Genomic DNA, 18,007 nt, shown 5'->3' with positions numbered 1-18,007 from the left:
AGGGAAATGAAACTTGCAACACGTGGGTCACTATGGACTCCAAACAGCCCTATATGTACACGGGGTTAATAGGCATAGTAGCCACAATGTATGTACATCAATATTTATTCAAACGTATTAGAAAACATAAAAAACATGTATCAAAGGTAATGTATGGACAGTGCAGGTGGGGGTCTTTGCTGATTCCCCCCACATACACCTAGGTTAATGCTTGGTGTACTATAGGCCAGGTGGGGTGTAGCTAGCCCTATATAACCGAGCACAGTTAAACCTATTGCTGTGTAACCAACGGTTAAACAATTGAGATGAGTTCACACCTGAGTGAAGCATAACATAATACAAACAGGAAAGAAAGTAGAACAAGGCTAGCATAAGTGGTAATGCTGGTTCACAAATACTGTGAACATTTATGGCACCCACAAACACTTAGCTCGCTGCTTCAGCTCACGACCACATTTTTTTTACAACTGAATTTTTTGGTGCACACACGTGTATTGTGACCCAAAATAGGAAGCATGAGGGCGCTCTACTTGTTAAGCTATCAGATTATCTACTGAGGGCTCCAGCCACAGCATTGCATTCAACACAATTTGTACTGAAAATTAAAAAACAAAAAGACAAAAAGAAAACAAGCAAGCAAAAAAACAACATACATTAACTTTCAGAAGTAGAGCACAATGTAACATCCCTGCGTAGCTAGTCATTATTTAGTTTACTTCACTGAAATGATAAAATAAGGTCCTTTACCATGGATTACTCTACAGTGGAATCTAGTTATAGTAAACTCTGATAGTAAAAATCTAGCTATAGTAATCCTATGCTGGGATTACACGATACTTTTTTTGTAAGAATCGTTCCGATAGATGCCTTTGATGATAAAATTCCGACATGTCCGATGTTCCGCTCGATTCGTTTCCGCTCGATGCCTTATAGAAGTCAATGGAAAAAAGATAAGAAAAACGAGTGGAAGGTAAGAGAATCGAGCAGAAAATCGAATGGCTAATAGATCGCACGCCGAATCGAATGCAAAAAACGTATTGTGTAATCCCAGCATTAGTCCTCAGGTCCCAGCAAATGCTTTTGTATAAATACACAATTTATAACCAATTCTGATATAGTAAACTAATTTTTCCTGGTCCCTTGAAGTTTACTATAAAGGGAATCTACTGTACATCACATTGGCATTACTGCTACAAGGCAAACATGCCAACAACCTCTCTGCAGTGCTGCCACAGCTGGGCCTTTCCTCCTCTTAAATACACCAGCATCAGATAATGAAACCCTGTGTTGGTGAATGCACACATAAGGGCTGAAGGACTGCTTCAGGTTTCCTAAAGTCTGTAGTGATATACAGATTCCTCTGGCTCCTGTCCTACACACCTGGTAATACAACCCCCCTTTCCTGGTACCAGTACACATATAAACAGCTCTTTATAGCAGACTCAGCTTACAGGAGGATGTGACCTCTACATTTCCCAGGAACTTTGTGCTGTATAGTAATTCAGACCACAAAAGAGTTTTTAACAGGTGGGTTTGCTGGGGTAAAGCCAAGCATGGGTATATTACACGGATGCTGACCCCAAAAATTCCATAAAATGTGGTGTTATGATCTATAACAATGTACTTTCTTGTTCAACATTTATTGTAGCAAAGCAAGCAGTGATCAGATTTGGCTCACAAATCATAGTCGTGCCCACAGGCATTCTCCAAACAAATCACAAACATCTGCACAGAAACTCCAGGCAGCGTCATCTCGGAGTCAACATGGAAATAATTAGATTTTATTACTGTCAGGGTGTGTATTCCCGAGGAATCTCATATAATTTGCTCCTTCCAGCTACAGTCTGCATGCTGAGCATAAAAATAATATCGGTTACAACGAAATGTCCATTGTCCACTTCTTTGAAACCAAATGAATAGATGAATATGTGCAAAGCTTTAGAAGGGATAGTAGAATTAGAATCAAAATAGATTTTTATTTGCCAAGTACAAGGTGATCTACAAGGAAATATTTTTGTCACAGAAATTACAGTAGACCTACATGGCCAGAAACAGCATACATAGGTACACATAACACAGACGGGGAGGGATATACACACGTTACAATTGGAAAATCACATTACACCGTGTGATTGCTAGTACATTTCATATGGCGTTTGCTAGTGTGCCTGGAGGTCCTGGTGGATACAGTCCTGAAGTGGCATCCTAATGGGAGTAGGTTGAGGTAGTAGCTGCTGGGGTGGGAGGGATCTTTGCAATCCTGACCGCCCTGGGTTGCAGTCTGGAGGTGTACAGGAGGTCAAGAAATGGAAGGTGGACCTGATGATCTTCTAAGTGGCATTGATGACTCTCTAAAGCTTCTGCTTGTCCTTAACGGAGGCACCCACATACTATACAATGATAGAGGAACAGAGGATCGGCTTGATGTGGGCAGAGTAGAAGAGTGTCAAAAGGGGCACAGGACAAGCTAAACTTCTTCAGTTGGCGCAGGAAGAACAGCCATTGTTTGGCCTTTTCTGTGTTTTGGAGGCATTTACTTCCTACCTTAGGTCGGGGGGAGTTCAGGGTGGTTATTCCTGAAGTCTATGGTCGGTAGTTTTTGCAGAGTTGAGAAAAAGCTTGTTGTCCTTATACCAGTTGCAAACCCTCTCAATCTCTGGCAGTAGGCTTGTTCACTGCTCTTGTCCAAGAGGCCTATAATGGTGTTATCATCTGCAAATGTGAACACCTTGACAGAGTCATCCTGTAAGGTGCAGAGGTTTGTGTGTAGGGAGAATTAGATTGGTGACATAACACATCCTTGGGGAGCACCTGTGTTGGTAGTTTGCACAATCGAGGTGACGGTGTTGAGTTTTACCACATGGGTCCTGAAATCCTTCAGCTACGCACAGAGGGTGGGATGCACGTTAAGTTGTATCAGCTTATCGTAGAGAATGTGGGGCCCGATGTTGGATGCGGAGCTAAAGTCGAGGAAGAGAATCCCAGCATAGGTGTCCGGTTTGTCAAGGTCAGACAGGATATGTTCCAAGCTGATGTTAACAGCATTGTCAATGGACCTGTTTGATCTGTAGGCAAACTGGAAAGGGTCAGTTTGGTTGTCGGTGGGGAATTTCAGATGTGACTGGACCCGCCTTTCAAAGAGGTTCATGACATTTGAGGTGAGAGCAACTGTTTAGTGCCTCAGCAAGCTCAATGCTGGGGGACGCGAATTGGCAGGGCTCATAGTTGGAGGCAGTTTTTAGGCCTTTCCAGACCTCTTGCGAGGTCACAGTAGGACCTCTTTGCAGCTATCAGTTCCTTGTTGAGGGGGTTATAATGGTATATGCCTACTGTTTGCCATATCTGCATATTATTGATATTTGTCTTTTATTATGTGCATATTATTGGTATTTGCATACCGTTCGCAATGTCTGCATGTCAACTGTACTAAGTGCATATAATTGGCTTTTTAATAATGTTTGCAATATTTGCATTATCTTTGATCACTGGTTACCATGCATTTATTTACTTTTCCAAAAGACTACTTTTTCTTTCTTATAAGGATGTGTGACACAGTAGCCTGAGAAGCTGTAATGCCTGTGGCCTACTAACATATGAGGGTCACAAGCAACTGTGTAGCAAATGTGGCACATTAACACAATAGCTACAGCATGTAACCTTAATAACCTCCAGTTAAACACACAGTAAGGTTGCAACCATATGCACTGCTATACATCTTCTCTGTTCTGCTACCACTTGTGTACATGCCCATTCTTTCTCTTTAAAGAGAACCTGAACTGAAAATAAAAAGTCAAAATAACCATACACTTTGATCAATGGAATTCTCTGTCCTCGATTTTAAAAATGGCCATTACCCCATAACAGCTTTCTGGTCAGCACACTGTTCAACTGTAATATCACCCACTTGAGCCATAGGGAAACATGGACATTACCTTGCACATTCAGTTGTAACTGACAGCTGCTGATATATAACTGACAGCGACTGGTATATTTCAGTTTTGACAAAATATAGTTAAAACTGGACAGGATCACTGTAAGAAGAAAATTGTGAGCTTCTGACAGGAACTGACTGTGAGGTAAGTATGTAAAATTCATTTGCAGCTACATCATGTGTTTATTTTAAATAATTTTACTCACTTCAGGTTCCCTTTAAGGCCATAACTCATTTAGCTCACGTGGGGTCATTGGGTGGAAAGCAGGATGAGGACCACTAAGTCATTTCTGCACAGGTGCCCACTGTTGGCTGTATCCAGCACTGGCTGCTATTATAATAAATATCACAAAGCTCTGTAGAGCCCGATTGTTTGTTTTGGATACAGCTGGATAATTATGCATCAGCAGAGCCCCCCCAACCCAAAAATTTCTGGAGCCACCCCTGGAAATTACAAATTTTATTTGGTTCCTGCTTCACTGAAACTTCATGGAATTCTCCTTTAATGAGTGGAAAATAAACAATGTGCTAAACAAAACAAGGTTATGCAAAACAGTTGTTACGCAGTACTGTTTTTATGTGTGATGAAGATAAAGGCCTAAGCACATTTTGAAAACTTTTAGAAGACATCGTTGAAAATATCCAATACAATTCTAAAAGTTCACAAATGCTTTTCACATCTTTATACAGCTTAAGCTTGTTTACTTGCTTTCTGTTGGTAAGGATCTTTATTTATATTGTCATTCAGTGGCGTAGCTAAGGAGCTGTGGGCCCCGATGCAAGTTTTACAATGGGGCCCCCCAGGCACTCTATACATAACAATTGATACAGCGCACCAAAACCTGCCAATGGCAACTAAAGTGTCAGAGGTGCAAGAAGGGGATGGGGAAGAGCTTGTTAATGTTTACCACTACTCAATGTATATATAGAAGTGATTATTATGAGCACAGGACCACTAGAGAGCTAATACTGTAGTTGAGGGAGGGCCCTTCGGGGCCCCTCTGGCCCAAGGGCCCCGATGCGGTTGCTACCGCTGCACCCCCTATTGCTACGCCCCTGTTGTCATTGACCAATTACGCTAAATATAAGTAGTTTAATCCTTCAATAGACTAAAGAAAAATGAACGTAAAGTATATTTTATGATGATAAATGTTATTGTGACAACTGGAAAACTGAATTAGGGTATAAACCGAGCATAACTTCCAAAAGTCCACAACTATGAAGTCACCAATAAGTTTTGATTTCAAGTAATACTGTAATGTCAACACAGACAAAAGCTACTGTCCGTCTTTGTGGTTTCTCCTGAACATTAATATCACGCTGGATCAACAGGGATATGTGAGGGAGCAGGCTGGAGTTGTACTTTGTACTGGTTGAACTCGATGGACGTATGTCTTTTTTCAACCAAAGTAACTATGTAACTATGTAACTATGTAACGCTGCTACGATATTGCCTATGGGTGGGGAGGAAGGTTAAAGGAAAGACATGTCAAACATGAAGATCTATGTTCACATTTGTGGTAGAGGAAATGACGTCCTGCAAATTAAGTCATGCACATACTAAGAAGAATGTAGAACATTATTTCTAGATACATTAAAATGCTTTGCTCCCTGTTAACCTCCCTGCATGATTAAAAACAAAAACATACTTCTTGCAGCATAAATTCACACATTTACCATTGAACTTAATTTGCTGTTCTGAAAAAACGATGCAAAAATTCAAATATGAATGCAAATTTTAATGTGAAAAATATTCAGTTTTCTGCAATTAGTGTGAACCCTTCCTTAACCTCTCTAGCGTTCAATTTCTGCCGGATTTATGTGCAAAAAGTGGTTCAATTAATTTTCGTGAATTTTTTGCTAGCAACGTACTAAAATCCGTCAAGCAAGGGTCTAGTATCCATTTTGAGTATAAAAAAAAGTTTCAAATACAAAATCATGTCAAAAAGTTAAAATTAAAATTTCTAAAATAAACTTTTTAATCACAAATAGAAAAATCCTCCTCAAATATGGATGAAGAAATAAATCTACAGATGCAGAAATACTGTTCAGTGTTTACCTAAAACATAATGTAACTTGTGTGGTACAATAATTAAGGGCCAGTTCACACGCACACTTGCGCGTCATTTACTGCTGTTTATGCAAAAGCAGCATTTTGATCTTTATTTTTTCCACTGTCTGGAAGCAGCACGGTCTGGTCATTCTGGGGTCCATTAGCGCCGCACTCCTGTGTCCCCCTGCGGGATGGAAAATGACGATCGCTGGGAATTGCCATTGAAAGACAACAAATGCTTTTAAAAGGATTTGGACAAGACACTGGGCAGGTGATTGAAACATCCTCCTGAACCAGCCCTAAAGGTTCATACACACGCTGGTCTGAACTCTGAGTGGTGCACCAAAATGACTGCCATGGCGGGGGTGGTCATTATGGTCAGACCAGCGTGACTACATCAGGCGCACAACGATTGCATGAAGATGCGGCGTGTTAGATTTTTAGCAATGCCCGGGCACAGCACAATGGCATTGTTCTTGCTGCTCCCACCACCAGAAACTTCTCCATTACGCACGCTCATCATTTCTCTGCTCCACCCTGCATAGCAAAAGACGCGTTGTGTGCAAAAGCTAATGACACTTCTGTACAATGTTGTTAGTGCACTGTCGCCTTTGGCTGATGACGCCTCTGTTGCGATCCGCGAGGGCAAAGGGACGACAAGCACATCTGACAGAGCGGCTTCCAGCGGGTAGGGAGGTACCAAGAACAAAGCCGTTGGGTCCTGCTTAGGCATAGCTAAAGGTCCGACATGCCAGATCTTTAGGGATCTTCATTGGCGCTGCACACACTCTGGTCTGCTGCACAACTCTTGGTGGTCATTATAGTCCATCACGGCCAAGTTCAGACCAGTGTTGCAATAAGTGTCATTCTCTGTACAATATACAGTATGGTATTAGATTCCAGAACTGAATTTTCTGTAATGTTGTAATATCTGCCTACTGCCAGTAGGTGGTGCACATACACCATTATGACTCTTTCCAGGCCAGTTTTCAGCGTTGACAAAGCTAACTCCTCACAAAAACACCTGATCTGAAGGATGGACTACCTTATTTGAGGGAGTGAAGAAGTAGTTGGGGACCTTAGCAGCTTTCGGCCCCCCGACTGTTACAGGGACTGTTCCCCTGTAGTTACGCACCTGGCTGATTCCATTGCTTCCTGCCCTCAGCGAAAGCTGCTCTGTTGTACCCGGCGCCGTCATCCCTCCTCCATTCTTCACAGACACAGAATGCGCTACTCTGCTTTTGACTAGTGATGCATTTGTACAGCATTAGAGCCATGCAGACTCACTTGCAGGATAAAGTTTGATCCTGGCATGTGACAAATTGTGGTGAAATTGCGCCTGTGTAAGCACCTTTACTTGTGCTCCTTTATTTTGTTTTCCCTCGTTGTTATAGTGACCCTTGCTACAGATGAATGCTGCAGCACCACCTTCACTTTATCAGTCCTTGGGATGAGTGTCTTCTAGGAGTTTATAGTTTTTCTACAGCTGGATTTCATCTGGCCTTGTTCATTCAAATGTTTGGACTCAAGAGTGATGATGGTAAATTCCACACTTCAATCTGTTGTTTTGTTTAGGAATTATACAAAAAGCCCCAGCTCTAATCTCCATGTTGCACAGCACATTGATACCTTTATTAATCACAGTGACCTGGTTGCCATATGATGCAATTTGTGTTTCCTCTGTTCAGAAGCTTTGTTGATGGACATGAAGTATGTGTAAGAAATACTCTGGCAACTTTTCCTTCCACTGTTTATTGTCTGTCAGTGCTAACAGTGTCCTGTACTATCTCTTAATGTTTTCAGCATCGACTGATGTCTTAGGATGTCATTCTCAACACTCTATAGGCCATTACTGAAATACTTTTGGAAGCCATAAAAAAAATGTACTTTCAGCACACACCTTCACCATTTCTAAACCCACTGCAGTTACTAAAAATGACTGCTGATGAATTTTGCAGAAAAACACAATATTTGACATTTGTTTACTAAAGAAATCGTAGACATCATAAACTGCAACAAAATCCTGTCCCCTACCGTGAGAAAAAACACTGGCAAGTATTTTCTTGCTTGCTACTGGCTTAACTGCTTCTGGACCTTGATGAGTGAAATCCATGCCCTGCTTGTGGGTGCTTAATTGTGCCAGGGTGAAAATTTCAATCATTCCCGCCGTACGCTCTTGACGCGCTCGCACCGATGTCTGCGTCCCTGTACCCACTTGCTCTGCTGCCATGCTGACAGCAGAGCTTCCGTATGTCGGGCAGGAGCCAATATCATTAGCTCCTGACCCCCTGATTTCTGTGAGCCAATAACAGCAATCATATAACAAAATAGGGAAAGAATGGCTTAAAAAGGCCAGAGTTGTCTGGTCTGTAAGAGGTTAAAAGGCATTTTATGGATAAGATGTGAAAATATCACCTAAGCGAAAAACTGAGGAAAAAAGTGAATTGGATTAGGCCCAGTGTTTCAAAAATAAAATAAGTAATATGTTACATTAAATGATTCAATTAAAACAACTGTAACTTTCCGGATGAACCTCACATATGCATCAAATTTATTACATTGTTTGGTCAGCCAGTATTTGATAGTGCATTATAAAATAATAATGTATTATACTGAAACACAAAGAACATATTATATGGGAGCTTACATCATCACATGGCACTATTATTATTTATTAATGTACTGACAACATTCCATAGCACTGTACAGACACTCTATTGGAGACCATAGATACATTAATTTAGCACATGATACTGTACAATCCAAACATCCCTCTAGACAAGTACAAAATAGTGTATGTGTGGTTTAAAAACATTAGCTATCAGCAACATGTTCATTTGACTGACAAGCTGTGTGAAAGACTTCCTTAGCAGAAGAGGTACTTGTGAGAAATCTTGGATGAAAGGATTAAAAGAGGCGACCAGACTAGAGTATAGGGATACAATGTCCGACTGGGAGCTGGAAAAGCTGAGGAAATTCACTTGCTGGCCAAGCAGCAGTAAGCAGGTGTTGCTGCTCACAGTGAATACTTGCTGCAGATTTCTATTAGGAGTGATAACAGGGTTTCTGCTGCTTGGCCAGCAGGTGGTTTTCCTCAGTTTTTCCACCTCCTGGTCCAACACTGTAGGGATAATAGGGGTAATTAATGGGAATAGAAAAAGTTCCAGGTAGGATGTTTACTGAAATAATGATGTATGATAATGACAACTTATGAGGAACTTTGTATGATAGGATTAAGAGTTTGAACTGCATAATTTGAAGGTGGTATCACATAAGCTGGAGTAAAGGTGTAAGAAATGGGCAGAAGAGTTCTGTAAAGACTACAGAAGTGCAAGTTTGTCTTTTGGTAAGCTGTAGGGTAATTGTAGTAGTCAAGATATTATGGCCCTCTAAGAAACATATCAACCACCTGAAAATTGAAGTATTCTATTATTTTCCAGTGGTAGATATACTGTATATAATAGGGTATGACTAATGCTTAAAGAGACTCCGTAACAAAAATTGCATCCTGTTTTTTATCATCCTACAAGTTCCAAAAGCTATTCTAATGTGTTCTGGCTTACTGCAGCACTTTGTACTATCACAGTCTCTGTAATAAATCAATGTATCTTTCCCTTGTCAGACTTGTCAGCCTGTGTCTGGAAGGCTGCCAAGTTCTTCAGTGTTGTGGTTCTGCTATGCACTCCCCCCTCAGGGGGGAAAAAAAACACACAAACGATCTCTTGAGATTCAAAAGGAAGGGTGTATACAGCCTGCTTGTGTATGGATGTATTTTCTATGTGTGGACATACTGTACATCAACCTACTTCCTGTTTTGGTGGCCATTTTGTTTGTTTATAAACAAACTTTTTAAAACTGTTTTTAACCACTTTTAATGCGGCGGGGAGCGGTGAAATTGTGACAGAGGTTAATAGGAGATGTCCCCTAACGCACTGGTATGTTTACTTTTGTGCGATTTTAACAATACAGATTCTCTTTAAAACTTCTTGGCAGGAAACAAAACATCTCCCAACCTGAAACAGAGATAACAGAAACCCGGAGCCTGATGGTGAGGACTCTTACCTTGCAGTGCAGGAATTACAGAATGAACTCCTAACTAGTACACTACTATCTGCACAGAACTTGTATATTCTATACCCCCACAATTATTCCGGTTTCCTCTCACTTTCCAAAAACATACCGGTAGCTAATTGTGTTTCCCAACTGATCTTAGACTAAGGTAGGGACATCAGACTATGCCTATGGTAGGAATTAGATCTGTTCAATATACTCTGTAAAAGCCTTCGAGCGTCAGTGCTACACAAAATAATTTAGAGAGTTTCTATAAAGGGAAGTGGCTGCAAATCCCTCCTGAGATGCGTGCAAACATGGTTCCCAACCACAAGAAATGTCTCATCGCTGTCCTTCCCAAGGGTTTCATCCACAATCACTAAGTCATGTTTTGCTTATGGATCAAATACTTATTTCACTCAATGATATACAAATCAATTTATAAAACTTTTATGCAATGCGTTTTTTTTAGATTTTTTTTTGTTCATAGTCTTCAGTAAAATCGATAAAATATAAAAATCACCAACTGTTTATTTCTTAATACGTTGGCAAACCTAAAAATTTAGTATGGGTTCAAATAATTATTTTCCTCACTGTATAAAATCATATTCTGCATACATCTCTTTCTTCATTGAAGAAAAGGAACGTTGGTCGGCACTGCATGCATAAACGGTTTATTTCATTCTCAAGGTGCAATCTGCAGCATTCCAGATACTAACACGTGCAGCAAGATATAAAACTGGTGTGCATACTGGTCCTGGTGCGCAGTTCAGTGGGTGGTGGGTGCAGGGTACAGCTGTCTGCGGGCCGTTTCGCGCTAGGATGCGTTTCCACGGGGCGCCTCCGTGGAAGCTCATTCTATCGCGAAACTAAGAAAACTAAGGAAAGTAAAAACAACCAAAAAAATCTAAAATGCAGATTGGTCGTTTGTGCAGTACCAATGTTCTATCGGCAGTTTGTGAGCAGTACAACATGTGTGAGCATAAACACACTTTAGTGCAACCACATGTCACAATTTATTGCAATAAGGCAGAAATCCCACTACAAACTGCATTCATATATGTATGTTTGCGCATGCATTTTCCGATTTATGCAATGCACATCCATACATGTGAAAACATGGGCAATAGCAACTGCTGAATACATTTTTATTTTTAAAAAATGTTAACGAATGTGCACAAAAAGCAGACAGCAATAAGTGTTTTTTACCACAAACAGAAAAATGCATTACAGGTAGTCCTCAGGTTACCTGCTGATGGAAATAACACCCTTGTTATGATTTCACTTCCACACTGAAAAAGAAGGAGGAAAGCTCAGAGAGCTGGTCGGAGCTTCATGGGACATTTTCAGTGGTGAGTAAATGACACAGATGGCACAGGGGCAGAGGGGGGGCATTGGAGGCATAGTGGAGGCAGGGGGACACTGGGGACATACTGTAGGTGAGTGCAGTATTTCAACTTACAACCAAACTAAGCTTAAGAAAACCTCTACAGTTACTATCTCATTCGTTAACTGGGAACTACCTGTAGATGAGATCTATCCCAGTTCTAAGCAAGTGAATGTTGCAAGTGTAAACCCTGCCTAACAAAGCGGATGACAATTCCTGAACTTTTGCAATCACTTTCACACAGAGAAATCCGAAAAGACAAAATAACTGTTTGAACTCTAACACTGAAATCTTAGAGGAACAATTCAAACTCAATATATTGCATGTTAAATGTCAAACCTAAACAGTGCCTGCTCCTATATTAGTTTCCTGGAAGCAAATTCTTTAGGAAAGCGCAACAACCAGTTTTATCTTCTCATTCCAGAGAGGGAGGAGTGCTGACTGGATGACAACATGAGCTGAACACTTTTTTTCTGTTAATGTGCTGGTATGCTTCCACAAGTGCACTCACTGCAGGAGTTCAACTGCTTCCTCTGAGAGGTAAGGGAGAGGTCTTTCTCAATCTTTCCATTACCACTATATTTATTATTAGATTTATGTATTTATTGTATACATTTACATTGGGTTATACAGAAATGTTTGTTTCTGCTTTGTCTTTAAAACAAAGATACCCCAATACCAGATAGCTTACAGTTGCACAATATAGTTAAAATATAGCAATAAAACACTAGCAGGATTCTAAAAGCAGCAGGAAACAACTGAGGATGTGCCAAGTATATTCACTGACACTACCAAATATATATTTCTGGCTACAGTAGTCCATCAGTGAAAGATTTATTGTCACAGAAATTCAATAAGCTACTAAAGCTGACTGTGCACAGATATTCCTCAGTAAATTGCTAGTCTTTACCCAAAACTGCAGTTAAATGTGCAACTATAATTAAATCAAGATATGCAGTATACAGTTCATAAAGTCATCAAATAAAGAGGCATATTGCTCACATGTATTTAATATATTGCTACCAGGAAAGATGTAGCTCCTAGCATGTTGCATACATTGAGGAAAGGTGCATTGTGAACTTGCCAAGCATGTCTCCTGTCTAGTCAGTCAAGCAAACAATATAGTGCTTTTTTCCAGTAAAATGTGCAGTGTGCAATGTGGCATCCGGCCAGAGAGGCCTCACAGCTGTCTTTCTGTCCTTTCTCCTGAATTAGACGAAGATGAACATTTACGCAGACCAAAACAAGTCTATTTTACGTACAGTGTGGAATTGCTGTAATTCCTTCTTGTGTTGTCTTTCCCTATTACAGTCTTTTTTTAAATTAATTTTTCTTATATTATCGTAGTTCTCTTTATCTTGTATGCATAACATACTATGTAAATGTTAATGTACAGGAGATTGCTAATAGATGTGGTATACAGATGTATTGTATTATGCTTTTGCTTACTTAAAGAGACTCCGTAACAAAAATTGCATCCTGTTTTTTATCATCCTACAAGTTCCAAAAGCTATTCTAATGTGTTCTGGCTTACTGCAGCTCGTTCTACTATCACCATCTCTGTAATAAATCAACTTATCTCTCTCTTGTCAGACTTGTCAGCCTGTGTCTGGAAGGCTGCCAAGTTCTACAGTGTTGTGGTTCTGTGATGCATCTCCCCCCCTCCAGGCCCCTCTCTGCACACTGCCTGTGTATTATTTAGATTAGGGCAGCTTCTCTCTTCTCTCTTATCTTTTACAAGCTGGATAAATTCTCCTCTGAGCTGGCTGGGCTTTCACATACTGAGGAATTACATACACTCTGCACTCTGCAGGAAGAAACAGCCTGACACTTCAGTGGAAGATAGCTGCAGGGGAAAGAAACACACAAATGATCTCTTGAGATTCAAAAGGAAGGGTGTATACAGCCTGCTTGTGTATGAATGTATTTTCTATGTGTGGACATACTGTACATCAACCTACTTCCTGTTTTGGTGGCCATTTTGTTTGTTTATAAACAAACTTTTTAAAACTGTTTTTAACCACTTTTAATGCGGCGAGGAGCGGCGAAATTGTGACAGAGGGTAATAGGAGATGTCCCCTAACGCACTGGTATGTTTACTTTTGTGCGATTTTAACAATACAGATTCTCTTTAAACAGCTGACTTTTCTTTGCTTTTGTATCTTTACTAAACAATGTTAAAACAAATGTTTGATCATCTCTTCTTTATTTCTGTGGAAAATAGTTAATACTTAGTAGGATAATAAATGTCATTCAAAACAGGGGAATTGGAGACAATACCATGCTCAACAGTCACTAGTACATTACTGTAGTCAAATTATATTCTACCTCAAAGGCAATTAACAACACCACGAAAAAGGTCATCAAAGACAGAAGCTCCCTACTCCACCATAGACATTACAACTTCACCAATAGTGTCAGTAACTGTATGCTATCAGGGAGATTTACTTGTACAACCACTTTGCAATTTATCTCTTCTGTGCCTACATGCTCACTAACACTTACCAGCAATTAAATTTACCCAATACAACTTATTTTATGTCCCAACAGGCACAAATGTGCTGGTATAGAAACTCATGTTAACACTGCTTCCATGCAATGTTGCATAACTAGTTATTGCTATTATTAATATAGCACTGATCTTTTCTGCAGCCCTCTTACATAGTATACGGTCTTGTCACGGTCTCTCAGAGTGGCCCACAAGTTAATACCTTCCATGGTCATTTGTCCATCACAGTCTAGGGACAATTTAGGGGAAATACAATTAACTTGTCTGTATGTTTTTGGATTAGCAAATTAAAGTGACTTGGCATGTCGGTAACGGATTTGCGGAAAAAAAACCCTCCACAACCTTAGCACATTGCTGACACTTATCATTCTGAGCAAACTCCCTTAGACTCCTACAGATTTATATGCTCTTTTTGGCAATAGTACCAGAGGACCAGTTTTTGTTTTTCATCCAGTCCTGGGAAAAGGAACAGTATAGCTGTGTGGAACAGCAATGAGTCACATCTGCCTATGCAGGGTCGGAATGGGACACTGGGGGCCCACCAAAGAAATTTCAACCTGGGGCCCACACATCCCATGATTACGGTGAAAAAAGGGCGTGACCATGCACCGGAAGCTGGGCGTGGTCATGATGTATTATGGACAGGGCCGAATGTACATGATCTTAGCAGCATTGTAATTCAGAGACACTGCTGCCCAGAAAAAACTCTGCATAGAGTCCCCTCCTTCAATATAAAGTAATGTCCTACTTTGCAGAGGTTGCGACCGCAGAGGTTGCAACCGCATCGGGCCTTTGGGCCAAAGGGGCCCCGAAGGGCCCTCCCTCAACTACAGTATTACCTCTCTATTGGTCCTTTGCTCATAATAATCACTTCTTGCACCTCTGACACTGTAGTTGCCATTGGCAGGTTTTGGTGCGTCGTATTAATTGTTATGCATAGAGTGCTTGTAAAATTTGCATCGAGGCCTACAGCTCCTTAGCTACGCCACTGCTCTCAGCATGAGTGACTACAGCACTGAGAAGAGAATTTTTGTGCTGCAGTCAGCAATTGGAGCTCTGTCAGACAAGGAGGGGGGGGGGGGGGGCCACCAGAGACCTGGAGGGGGGGCCCACAGAGGGAAAAAACTGTACTACTGTGGCCCAGTCCGACCCTGTGCCTATGGCTTACAAGATCTAAATAATAGGACAAACACATTGGGCTTGATTCACAAAAGAGTGCTAACTGTTAGCACGGCCGTTTTCACGTGAATTTTCGCATTGCGCGCAATCGCGAATTTGTGCGCAATCGCGAATTTGCGCGCGAACCGATAACATGTTCGCGGCAAACGCGAATTGTCGTGCAAAACGATATCGATTTAGCGTGAAAATTCGCGTCTGCGTGTGAAAACCGTTATGGTTTTGTGCGAAAATTCGCGATCGCTTGCAATGCGAAAATTTGCACGAAAACGGCCGTGCTAACAGTTAGCACTCTTTTGTGAATCAAGCCCAATGTGTTTGTCCTATTGAGCGTAATTTGAATTCACTTATGCTTTATAAAATAGTAAGTTTAGATTTATAGTGCTTGGCCAGTATAAAATGAGCCACTTCACTTCTGTCACTATAAATTTAAAGCCCAGTTCCAGGAAAATTGTTTTTTAATTTTGCTTTGGATACATGAGAGAATTCCACTGGAGTTTCAAACACTCACTAAACTGGATAGCCAGTGGGGCAAAACTGAAATCAAAGTTTCTGTAGTTCAAAAAGTAAACCTGTAACTTATCCAGTTCGGCCTATCTGGATGAGCTTCCTCGTCCAGATAGGCACTGCTGCTGCCGCCGGCTGGTGCGCGCAATCGGGTGCTCCCCTGCCCGCGCTCCCGCTGCCCGCCGCTAGCCCCCCGATCAGTGAATGGGAATATAATTCCCATTCACCGATCTAACTTCCCCGCAGAAATACCGACGCTTTCTCTCCAGAGAGCGTGGTATTTCTGCCCCCAGGAAACTTCTCCCCAGCATTTTAGTTCCTGGATGCGAGATCGTTCGCATCCAGGACTTTTTTCACTGTGGCCATCTTGTGGCCAAATAGTAAACTGCCCCAACATACATTTTTAATAAAAAATAAAATATTTTACATTTAAAATTAGCAGTTTCCCTCCCACACCAAAAATTACCCACATACACTTTTTTTTTATTAAAAAATAAAATAAAAAATACAATAAAAAAAAAAACAAAAACAACATAAATAGTTACTCAAGGGTCTGAACTTTTTAAATATGCATGTCAAGAGAATATGTTATTACATTATTTAAAATTATAAGCTTATAAATAGTGATGGACGCAAATTGAAAAAATGCACCTTTATTTCTAAATGAAATATCGGCACCATAAATTGTGATAGGGACATCATTTAAATGATGTAATAACCGGGACAGATGGGCAAATAAAATGCATGAGTTTAAATTACAGTAGCGTATATTAATTTCAAACTATAATGGCCAAAAACTGAGAAATAATGAATTTTTTTTATCTCTTTCTTAATCTTCCTGTTAAAATAGATTTAGAAAAAAATAATTCTTAGCAAAATGTACTACCCAAAGAAAGCCTAATTAGTGGCGGAAAAAACAAATATAGATCAATTCATTGTGATAAGTAGCAATAAAGTTATAGGCGAATGAATGGGAGGTGTACGTTGCTCGGATGCATGAGATTTTCGGACTGCGGTGCTGAACCGGTTAAAGTGAACCTCCAGACTTAAAATCTACTCAGCAGCACTGAAAAGGCTTGGTGTTTCTTTAAAATAGAAAAGGAGAGAACAAACCAGTATATGCTGTTCAAAAACTGCACAATTTATTGACAAAAATCGTATACCAACACCTTTAATTAGAAAATGAGTGTCAGTGATGATCTGACACTATATGGTTTAATATTAAGGTGATCGACAGAAAGCTATGACTCGCTATGAATAATATACACAATTCAATACAATGATATGAACCCCCAGAAATAGTCAGGTATTGCATTAAACCTAAGGGTCATACCGGGAACACCCAGCCATCGCATAAGGAGGTAATCCAATGTTTATCAAATAGTTTTGAGGATTATAATCACTTACAGAGGATAACTGGGAACGATCAACATGATCAATAGATAATTATTCATAGAATAAAAAGGACATCCATGCTTGATATTAGCCCAAATTTCATAATGTAAAGTGCTGTACTATGATCCCATCAGCACCATATAGAGAAACGAATCTAAGTGGATTGCCTAATCAAAGTCACCGAATTGTAAGGTGATAGGTTCAGCCAAGGTCGATATAAGCAGTTCTTTGATAGCTGCAGCTCAGAAAAAACTGCAAAGTCTTTCAATACAATTGAACAATCGTGCTGTATAGGAATTGTTGTTGGTGCACATATATAGCTGTACAAATCCTGCATGTGATAAGCAGCAGCAAGGTAATTTAAAGAAGAGAGCATGTGGTCATGATGAATAGTAAATCCTCTAGTGAACTGCAGCGGCAATCGTAGGCTGGGAAGACGACCATAATAGTCCAAAAGTAATTTGCTCAGAAACGTGCACTATATTTGTCGAAAAAGTTCAGCTTTTGCCCGCAGCTGCCTCATGCCAGGGGCTCCATGCCACCGGATCTGCTCCTGTCCGCAGGCCAAGCACACCAACTCGGACTTGGACTTTCTGCACCCTGCCTAGCACAGGGGTACACAGAACTGGGACAGTTTTTCCAACCTCACGGGTATCTTGAAAACTGTGTCTACCACCCTCTCTTTTCTCTTTCTAATCTATCCTTTTCTACCTACATTGTTTCATGGCATACTGCGGGACATCTGAATGTGCTGCAGAGCAGTTGAGCGCCGTACAAATTGTGGCAGCTCTGCTCAATATAGCATCCTAGAGGGACCACCTATATGACTTTTATGATCTGTTTATTTTCTCTGTATGCTTGTTACTATTTTCTCTGTATGCTTGTTACTGTACCATCGCCAACCCTGTATGTGCCAAAAATAATTCCGGGTACAACCCCATTGTACTTGGCGAAATAAAGTATTCTGTATTATATATATATATATATATATATATATAT

General features: G+C 40.5%; 2 protein-coding genes across 15 annotated transcripts in view; one reads left to right on the top strand and one right to left on the bottom strand.

Moving 5' to 3' along the window:
• ACAD11 (acyl-CoA dehydrogenase family member 11) overlaps positions 1-18,007 on the bottom strand; it is a 119,092-nt gene that overhangs the window by 26,495 nt on the left and 74,590 nt on the right. The window lies entirely within an intron of this gene.
• Positions 1-18,007, top strand: part of ACKR4 (atypical chemokine receptor 4) — a 103,199-nt gene that overhangs the window by 76,904 nt on the left and 8,288 nt on the right. For 13 of the 14 annotated variants that reach the window (XM_068236295.1, XM_068236293.1, XM_068236291.1 and 10 more), the window contains one exon: positions 11,846-11,961. The gene's annotated coding sequence lies outside the window, so the exon portion shown is untranslated. Of the gene's footprint in view, positions 1-6,206; positions 6,256-11,845; positions 11,962-18,007 lie in introns of those variants that run through there. The other variant, XM_068236298.1, reaches the window with a different exon arrangement.

Source organism: Hyperolius riggenbachi, chromosome 5 (genome assembly GCF_040937935.1).
Source record: "Hyperolius riggenbachi isolate aHypRig1 chromosome 5, aHypRig1.pri, whole genome shotgun sequence".
NCBI lineage: Eukaryota > Metazoa > Chordata > Amphibia > Anura > Hyperoliidae > Hyperolius > Hyperolius riggenbachi.
The sequence above is the reverse complement of the archived record's forward strand: the minus strand, read 5'-3'. Positions and strand labels throughout refer to the sequence as shown.